This window comes from Antedon bifida, chromosome 6 (assembly GCF_963402885.1).
Source record: "Antedon bifida chromosome 6, ecAntBifi1.1, whole genome shotgun sequence".
Classification (NCBI taxonomy): Eukaryota; Metazoa; Echinodermata; class Crinoidea; order Comatulida; family Antedonidae; genus Antedon; species Antedon bifida.
In genome coordinates this window covers 12,430,016-12,439,631 of record NC_136231.1, presented here as the reverse complement: position 1 = coordinate 12,439,631, position 9,616 = coordinate 12,430,016, and the positions used below count along the sequence as shown (strand labels likewise).

The 9,616-nt window shown below is 36.9% G+C and overlaps 1 long non-coding RNA gene across 2 annotated transcripts; it reads right to left on the bottom strand.

Moving 5' to 3' along the window:
• Positions 1-8,235: 8,235 nt before the first annotated feature.
• On the bottom strand, positions 8,236-9,315 carry LOC144844700 (uncharacterized). Of its 2 annotated transcripts, none has more exons than XR_013612457.1 (3): positions 9,263-9,315; positions 8,772-9,009; positions 8,236-8,677 (listed from the first exon to the last, which is right to left on the bottom strand). It is a non-coding gene; the product is annotated as an uncharacterized LOC144844700 (long non-coding RNA). The 2 variants fall into 2 exon arrangements; XR_013612458.1 differs by having other exon boundaries at positions 8,772-8,969.
• Between the last annotated feature and the right edge of the window lie 301 nt (positions 9,316-9,616).

Genomic DNA, 9,616 nt, shown 5'->3' with positions numbered 1-9,616 from the left:
GGCTCAGGAGGGGGATACCCCCTCCCAAACCCACCCCCTCTTTCGCGCGTACGGCCCCGCCCCCCCCCTCCCCGTCGGGGAATTCGGCCCCCCCGTCGGGGAATTCGGCCCCCCCCGTCGGGCAAATCCTGGCGCCACCATGGTGTCAAATGCCATTTTATTTGATAATGACGCAAAGTAGGGAAGCAATAAAAATTACGAGAGAATTGATCTTCCCTACAAAATGTGGGTTCACTCTCTGCCCTTAAATTACAGGTTAAACATGTATAATAATAATTGATCGAATAGAAACAAAAACACTGAAATCAAAACTGTAGTTAACACAGTAGTTTAAATTAATATAAAATAAAATATAATGATATAATGATACATGCTTATAATCGTGGGTGCCAAAAAGGCCAGAACCCATTGTAAATGGGAGCACCCAAACAAAACCAAGAAAGAAGAAAAAAAAATGACAAGGAAATTTAAAACGAGACAGTATCATCTAACATACCAGTACTAGTACAGTACAAACTATCTATTTAATGTAAAAGACCTTACTCTTGAGCCACAAGCTCATTATCAAGAGCCATACGCTCGGTATGTCCGGCCAAACGCCGTGTTTTATGTGGTAAACTAGATTTTGAAGGAATGTATCCGTATATAGGTTCTAAAGGCATCGGAGGACCAACGCCCCATCTTTTGAATTATATGTTCTGACAGGCCAAGACCTGCGGCATGCGTAGCCGCTCCTATTCTAAAACTATGGCCCTTGTATAAATTAGTGTTTAACCCAATAAAAGAAATTGCTGTCTTAATGCACGATGATATGAATTGTGGTGTCACTGCTTTACCGTTCATGTGTTGGAATAGAGGACCGTGCGTATGACCGAAGGAGTCTAAATACACCCGAAGGTGGTGTACAGGGCAAAACGCCTTATTTGTTTGTGATGTAATATTTACAATGATCGGAGGTTTTCCCGTAGATGTCTTAGAATGGCGTAATGTTAAGTTCATACCCGTTGAAGTGAATGAAATATCATCGCGTTGGAGCACTTTTGCTTCCATACCCGAACGGGCCGCTAGTTCGCCCACTCGCATGAAACCCTGAAATGCTACTAAGAAAAATGCTGACAACAGCATTCTCATTTTTTTAGACGTAACAGTAGTATCTAGGGCCCTGATTAATTTTCTAAGGATGTCAATTGTAATAGGCAAGCGTGTGTCTTTTGTATTTGACAAAGCATGCATGCCGCGGAGAGTTTTCTTAACCAGAAAAGAATCGGAAGGGTCAGGAAAGCTGTGAATTTTGTGAATGAAACAAATAGCCGAAACGTGAGAATGAATAGTGCTTGGAGCGTACCCCTTCTCAAATAAAAATGCAATAAAGTTACAAAGATGGGTTGGAAGTAGCGGTAGAGTCTTTTTATCTACCGACCACCTATTGAGTAATTCCCAACTTCGTGAATAAGCCTTACGAGATGAAGTTGACAGGACGCTTTGATTAATTGACGAGCTGATTGTGACAAGTTGTCAGCGCGTGATGGCCAAAATATGTCATCTTCCCTTGTTGAAGGCCCTATGAATAAAAAGTGGATAACTATTTGTAAAAGGAGAAAAATTAAAATTAAATTAAATATAAATAAACGAGGAGGGTACGACAGATGGAAAATGTTCCAACTGTTTAAAGGTTTGTAAAGCTTTGTCGATTTTGAAGCGAGATAACCAATCAGCCAGAACATTTTTGACCCCCTGGATGTGTTGTGCTCTAAAATGAATGTTGTGCTTTAGACAGCAGAGTATTAATCGTCGTAGTAGACGTAGTAGCACGCTATCTCTAGCTGTTTTCTTATTTATGATATACACCACCGCTAGATTGTCGGACTGAAATAGGATGAATTTATTTGATAGCCGATGGCCCCATAATTCGAGAGCTAAAACAATGGGAAACATTTCTTTCGCGGCGATTGAGTGATGTTGCATGTGAATTGGCCAACGAATCGCAAACCACTTTTCATTGAGAACCCCTGCGCACCCGATTGAGCCCGATGCATCAGTAAATAAATTGAGGGTTGAAGAAGATAACCAAATTTCTTCTAATATCATGGCCTTCCCATTAAAGTTATTGGCAAATTCTAACCAAGTGTTTAGGTCTTCCTTGGTCTCGCTAGTTAAAGTACGGAAATCGGTGGCTAGGGGTTTTCTTGAATTAGATTGTTTTCCCGCTGTTAAATTTATTAATCGGCGTAGAAACGGGCGGCCCGGAACGACTACACAACAAGCAAAGTTGAGGAGACCTAACAGAGATTGTAATTCTTTTAAGGTGACTTTTTGCCTAGACATAAAATAGGATAGTTTTTCCCGAATTTTAAAAACTTTTTCTATGGGAAGTCTACATTCCATAGACAGTGTATCCACTTCTATCCCATATATGGTCAAGCATGTTCTTGGCGTAACCGTTTTACTGTACTTGATCGGGACTCCTACTTGTGAACAAAGAAACATAAAATTAGTCAGGGAATTTAAACAGGTATTGGAATCGGCTTCCCCTATGAACCAAAAATCATCTAATAAGTGTGATATGCCCTGGGTTTGGAACTTGTTTCGCATAATCCACGTTAATCCGTCGCTGAACAAACCAAAGCGATTGCAAGAACTTGATGCCCCCATGGGTAGGCACTTATCATAGTAAAAACTACCTTCCCATGAAAAACCTAAAAGCCAATAATCTTTGGGTGTGATCGGGATAATCCGAAAAGCCTCTTCGATATCCGTTTTTGCCATGAGACTGCCCACCCCAAACTTTAATACTTGTTTGACAATTGTGTCTATGTTGTCGTATTGTACAATTTTTTCCCCGGTAGGAATCGTGTCATTGACGGAATTACCTTTCGGATAAGATAAATCGTGTATGATTCTAAATTTACCTGGTTCCGATTTTGGAATTACCCCTAACGGAGAAATTCTGAAGTTTTTAAAGGGTGGTGATGAGAACGGTCCTGCAATTCTGCCTAAGAGTACACCCTTTTTTATAAAGTCAGTTACCGCCCCCGAGTATGTGACACAACTTCTATGGTTTTTAGCTGTCATAGGATTGGGTGGAGTTATCGAGCCTAATGTAAAACCATGTTTAAAGCCGGCCAAAATGGATGTGTACATACCTTGTGGGGAACCTGTTAAGTAAGACGTTAGGTTGTTTAGTCTAATTGGGGTTGGTAGCGAGAATGGATGGTGTTTGCCTAATTTTGTTAGGTTTTTGGCAACGAATTTTTGGGTGGTTTCCCCTGCAAATGTCGCAAGTATGTTTGAGGGTACAGGGTTTCTTTCTACAATCCTTTCCGTCGTTCCAGTTCCAACAGACTCCCCGGTTTCGCGTGTTTCGAAAGGAACTCTGAAATTTACTTTGAAACCGTTTGGTTTGGGACGTGTCAGTACGTAAATAATTATAGCATTTTACAAGGAGTTCCGTATTCAAGAGCCCCCATTCTAGTGGACGAGATTGTCTCGCTTTTCGAAAGTTCAAGTCGTATCTTCGCCAGGCCCCTACCGGACCCGACGTATAGATATCTAGAATGTTAGCTATATACTTAAGCATAGGTTGGCATGCTTCTTTCTCTTTCAATATATATATGGATACATAAATATGTATCGCTTTCACCCAATCTAAAAATTCAAGCGGTTGTTGTTGTTGGGGTGGTTCATGATGAAGCTGTATGTTGCCATTGCCTACCGACATACCCGTTACTGTAGCTTGTTCTTTATAACTAGGAAGTAGTGAACGCAGTTCAATAAATGTATCATTCCATATTTTATTTTTGATGGCTGCGCTGACACCTGCCCCAAGGGGGATGGCCTCTGATATATGGATATCGGGTTGAGCCAAAAGCTCCTCACCTGGAGTTTGGTGGATAAAGTCGGGTACTGGTGTTGTCGACACGATGTCCTTTGATACTGCGTGGCTGTCCTGAGGTTCTTTTTGACTCTCCGCTTGTTGTAAGGCGTGCAGTTCTTTTGCCAGTTTGGCATAGTCAAGCGACTTCGCTACCTGCGGTGCCTTCTTTTTCTGAGCGTTTTTCCCCGTTTTCGAATTTTTTGACGTTGTTTTTGGCATATTGTTTCTGGACGCCTACTGGACTCCTGTAGCCCCAGCATAAAAGAAAAAAGTGTTTAAAATGATAGGTTAGTGTGAGGAATTTTCCTAAGCACATAAGATACATATTACTGGTACCTTACAAAGGCTTGCTTACTTTAAATAAAATCGCCAAGCATTGCATGTGCAATGAAATTAGAAATACGAGGAGACCAAATATAGCTCAGAAATATAGTGCAGATATAGTATTGGTGTAAACCACCCAACTAAGTAAAAGTCGTGCAATTCTTTAAAAACGAATGCACTGTATGAGTCATTGAGCTAGAAAAACTGTCCCTCGGGCGTAAAGCAAAGTAGCAGCAAAAGTTTCAAATAGTAAGGTATCTTCCGGTATATGTCCCTGGACCAAAACATAGCCGGAAATAAAAATGTTTCTACTTAGGCCCCTATATGGGAGCAAAACAAATCGTAGAAACTAAAATGCTCAAAATGAGAGTAAAATTAACCTCAAAGGCAGGGTGAAAAACTATGCCATTAGTAGCTCGGTGTAAAAATGGTTGCCCTATATAAAAGAACAGTTGTCTAAGGCCTCCATCATGAGCAAAAAGAAATAAAAGTGAGGTTAAAAAAATGATCCAGGTATTAGATGTATAACATTTACGTATTGTAACTTGGCCAATAATTGGCACATAAAACGTAATAGAGTTTTACTTTGACAGTAAAAGAAAAATGTAAGTGGGAGACATGCGTGTTGCACACCATCCCGTCGACTTAGTATCATAACGATGATACAAAACAGTCGTCAATAAGCCTAATCTTAAATAATTTATGTTATACTGGCCTTAAAAGTTTTGTTCCATATATAAGGGCGTTCCGCACACTTCTAATGAATCGCTTCATTCCCGATAATTTGTGGACATGATCAGCAGTGCTTAAATGCACACCATCTCTTCCCACGTGAGTAAAGTCAGCCTTAAAACCGCGATGCCTCCAAAAAATCACTTTTGGATGGTCAGCGAAAAGCGATTCTAAAATATTATTCACTTTCTTTATCGTAGTGTTGAACGTGGGTACGGAGTTTTTCGGTAACCTACGGATGAGCTCTCCTATTATCACTAATTTGACTTCTGCCCCCAGCAATAGAAAGTCAATGAATGCCTGATAGTGTCGTATGAAGGTTGAAATATTACATGTTCCTATGTCATTTTCTCCTATCTGAATGTATACTATATCGAACGATGTACGGCCCTTGAGTAAAGAGGGTAGGTTCCGCACTCTGGCACCGCCTTTGGATTTAAAGTCCAGTGAATAAGAATTATTTAGGCGCAAATGTTTGTCATCAGGAGAATTACTCACGTGTTCAGCCAAACGCCGAATAAAAGAGTGTCCGAGTATGCATACTTCGTGACGAACAGGTATCAGTTCCATGATACTTAAAAATCGCAATTAAACGTAATACATACCCGATAAATACTCTATAAGAGGTAAAACAGCTAGTTCACAGATACCATAGATACAATACCACTTCGTTAAAAGAAGTTAAAAGAAATTATTTTATACAGCGAACTTAATAAATGTGATGTTTGTCCGGAGACGGTTATGAAGCGAATGTCCTGCTTCAGAATTAAACCACACGCCTAGAATTAAATGAGTTTACCAGTCATACTCTGAATACCATTCTACCCTGAGGATATCATAAATCGGTAGCTTCATGGTCATCCCATCTAAACAGTTTACATAAGCCATGGGAAACGCATTGACACAAACGATTCTTCCTTTGGTATTTTGACTCGGAAGAAATTATTGCCTCTCTATTGTTTGGGCTATCAATAAACTTAAGTATTATCTGTATGGTTGTGAATTTCAAGTTCATACTGACCACCAGGCATTGAGATGGATGGACTCAATGAAGGGTGCCAATGTTAGACTTATGAGATGGGCTCTGTTTTTACAAGGATATAAATTTAAAGTTATTTACAAGAAAGGATCATTAAATGGAAATGCAGATGGATTAAGCCGTGCATAAATAATATTATAGAGGTGTTATTAGTAGATGGTTTAAAGTAAAATGGTTTTAAATGTTAAATTTTTGGAAAGATTGACACAATCTTTTTTCCCAAGAAGGGGAATGTCATAATATTTATGTTCTGATTCCCTGTGTTTAGATAAGGATGCTTTAGACTAGGTCTGCTTAATTTTATTAGCCAATCAAAATCGTATAATTTTGGAGGGAAACTATGGAGGGAAAATGTTATCCTCCTCTGAAGCCCCTAATGTGCATGTCCAGTATAAGAGTAGAATGTAATAGATATTAGAGGAGAAGAGAGAATAAGATCAAAGTAGATAGACATATAGATTATAGAGAAGAAAGGTCTAGACTGGTAGAAAGATGTATTAATCGAGTTACAAGAAATAAAAGTTTTAGTTGAATACAGTATACTTTTTGTATGAGAAATTATTCAGTGTCAGTGTACGTCGCGTGAATATATATACGCCTGAGAACGCTCGGAACCAACTCCATATATTCACTACAGTCTCTAAATGAGATTTGAAGTTATTCTTAGCACTTTGGTGTTTTTATGTTAACAAGTTTTTTCGAAAATCACACAATGGTCTAAAACGTCTCCAAATGCGATTTTAAGCTATTCTGCACACTTTGATGTTTTGTGTGAAAATTTTTTGTCGAAATGCTCAAAATGGTCTAAAACGTTTTTAAATACGATATTAGGCTATTTTGTGCTCTTTGATGTTTTTGTGAGAAAAGGTTTATCGAAATTCTCAAAATGGTCTAAAACGGTTTATAATGTGATTTTAAGCACTTTGATGTTTTTGTGTAACCAAATTTTTTCGAAAATCACAAAATGGTCTAAAACGTCTCCAAATGCGATTTGAAACTATTCTGTACACTTTAATGTTTTGTGTGAACAATTTTTGTCGAAATGCTCAAAATGGTCTAAAACGTTTTTAAATACGATATTAAGCTATTTTGTGCTCTTTGATGTTTTTGTGTGAAAAGTTTTATCGAAATGCTCAAAATGGTCTAAAACGGTTTCTAATGAGATTTTAAGCACTTTGATGTTTTTGTGTAACCAAGTTTTTTCGAAAATCACAAAATGGTCTAAAAGGTCTCTAAATGAGATTTGAAGTTATTGTTAGCACTTTGGTGTTTTTATGTTAACAAGTTTTTTCGAAAATCACACAATGGTCTAAAACGTCTCCAAATGCGATTTGCACAGCTGTTCCAGAAATATGAATTAAGTGTAGCGCCCCCAACGTTTCATAGCGTTTTATGGAGTAGTGATTCCGAAAACATATTGTATACAAACCACACGAGGAACCCGGAAGCAATCAAGCATAAAAGGACTGTATTTTAATAGCCAATAAAAACAAATAAAGACCTCGAAAGTCAGAAAAATAATGAATATTCATTAGAATAACCCTGGGTGAAGGTGAAAAACATGTTGTCGTCGTTTTATCATGTGGATTTTAAGAGGTAATGTAATTGAAAGTTAACCAAAATTGTACACCCAACGCCAGTTTTTTTCTCAAGTGATACATTTAAAAAGTAGGTATAAATGTTGTTTTCCATATCAGTTTAAAAATAATTTTTTCTGTTGAATTCTTTGATTTAGTTGGATACTTTAGTTATCCTTGAATGTTTTAAGAAGGTTCGTATTCATATAGCCTGGCTGGATTTTTTCCTATGCTAGCTTATAATAGGCTATGCCCAGGCCCCTTTGCGTGGTTAAAACCAGCTGTGTAAGACTATTAAATGGCTGTTTATTTTTAACACGTAAACATGTCTATTCGGGGGCCTGAGTGACAGTAGACCTGTTATAAAGCTGATTAATTACTTGTTCCTGGTCCTAATTAAAAATTAGGCCTAGCCTAGGCCTAAGCTATTTTAATAATCATTCATATTGGGAGGGGAGTACAGAGTAGTCCAGGCTACAGGCCTAGCTAGGCCTATACTATATATAGGCTAGGCTACATCATCAGCAGGTTAAATGCCTAGCAGCCTACCTAGCATGTCTTAGTCAAAGATCTGTAATATATTAATAGAAAGAAGCTATAGAGTACTGTGACATTAGATATTTAATTATAAATGCATATTTCTTTCATATTTGTATTACTATTGTATATTATTTATTATTTTGATATGCAATCACAATCTAAATCAGTAAATAACATCAATTTCCGTTATCAATCAATAATATATAAACCAAATTAAAATAAAATAACTTCCAAAAAATTCAATTCAATTACAATTCATATACCATTTGTTAAATATTTACAAAATCATTGTTCTAGCAATAACAACAAAAAAACACTACTATTCATACAGTATACTGTACATAATATATGCAATACTGTAAAAATTAACTGAGAAATAGCAAACTATTCCTATTTCCTCAAACTTTTCTGCACTTAGTTACCGGCCTAGTTACTTCATGGTGGATCTCAGGTGAAATAAACGTCAAATGTGACTTCATGATTTCCCACAAAACTCTTTCCGTGGTACTGCTGTCGAGGAATTTATTTTTTCTAAATACCTCGTCCATTTTTGTACATAGAGTTTCAAATCTCTTGGTTCATAGTAGTTCGCTATATAAAATATATAAAAGAAATATGGCATTAATTTTTATAGTAAATTGCATGTTTTAGACATAATTTTAAAGGTGTATAATGTAGGACTGACCAAGTCTTTGACCTCTTGTTCTTTTAGATTTATTCTGTGGCCAGTCTCTGCAATCTTACTATGCTGTTTTGTCACAAGTGACACTGAGAGTTAATTTCTTAAATGCTCAAGATTCTCTTCTAAAGACTGGATTTTAATCATTGTAGCATGTCGATGTGCTGCAGCTTCTGATTTTCTCAATGTCTGCTAGATGATCACCTGAGATTAAACAATATTGGTCAACCAAATAAATTTCAATCTGCATCAAAAATGAGCATCAAAATTATTATATTTAAAAAATGTTAACTATTTCTTGTAGCAGATAACGATAATATATGGATAGTTCATAGGAAAATAAGTTCCAGCCAAAGGTTTGCTTTATTATGCATATAAATAGGATAAACAATTTTGAAATTCTATGCTCAAAGGGACAATGTGTATTTAAAGAGCAACTTGACCAATTGAGTTAATATGTAATGTCAATGTAAAGTTGAAACAACATTTGAATTTACCAGTCAAGATGTCAGCATCCTGTCGCATGTTGAATATTATAACATATTGACACTTGGACAAATAGTTGATTGAGGAAATATTTAATAAAGAAAAGAGGTATATTTATAAATTACTGTAACAATTGTTTGTTTTGACAGTTATTTTATACTAACATTGTTCTTTAATATGGAAGTACAAACACACATTTCATTGTTTGGAGTGTGTATTAAACTTTCTAATGAGGTGGTTATGATTATTTACCTACCCTGTTTTATTCAATGTCTACCAGGTATGGCCTAACAACGCTGTGCGATATTGTTTTGCTTCTTTTTTTTTCACTGCCATGGTCTAAAAAACAATAGATGCAACTGTAC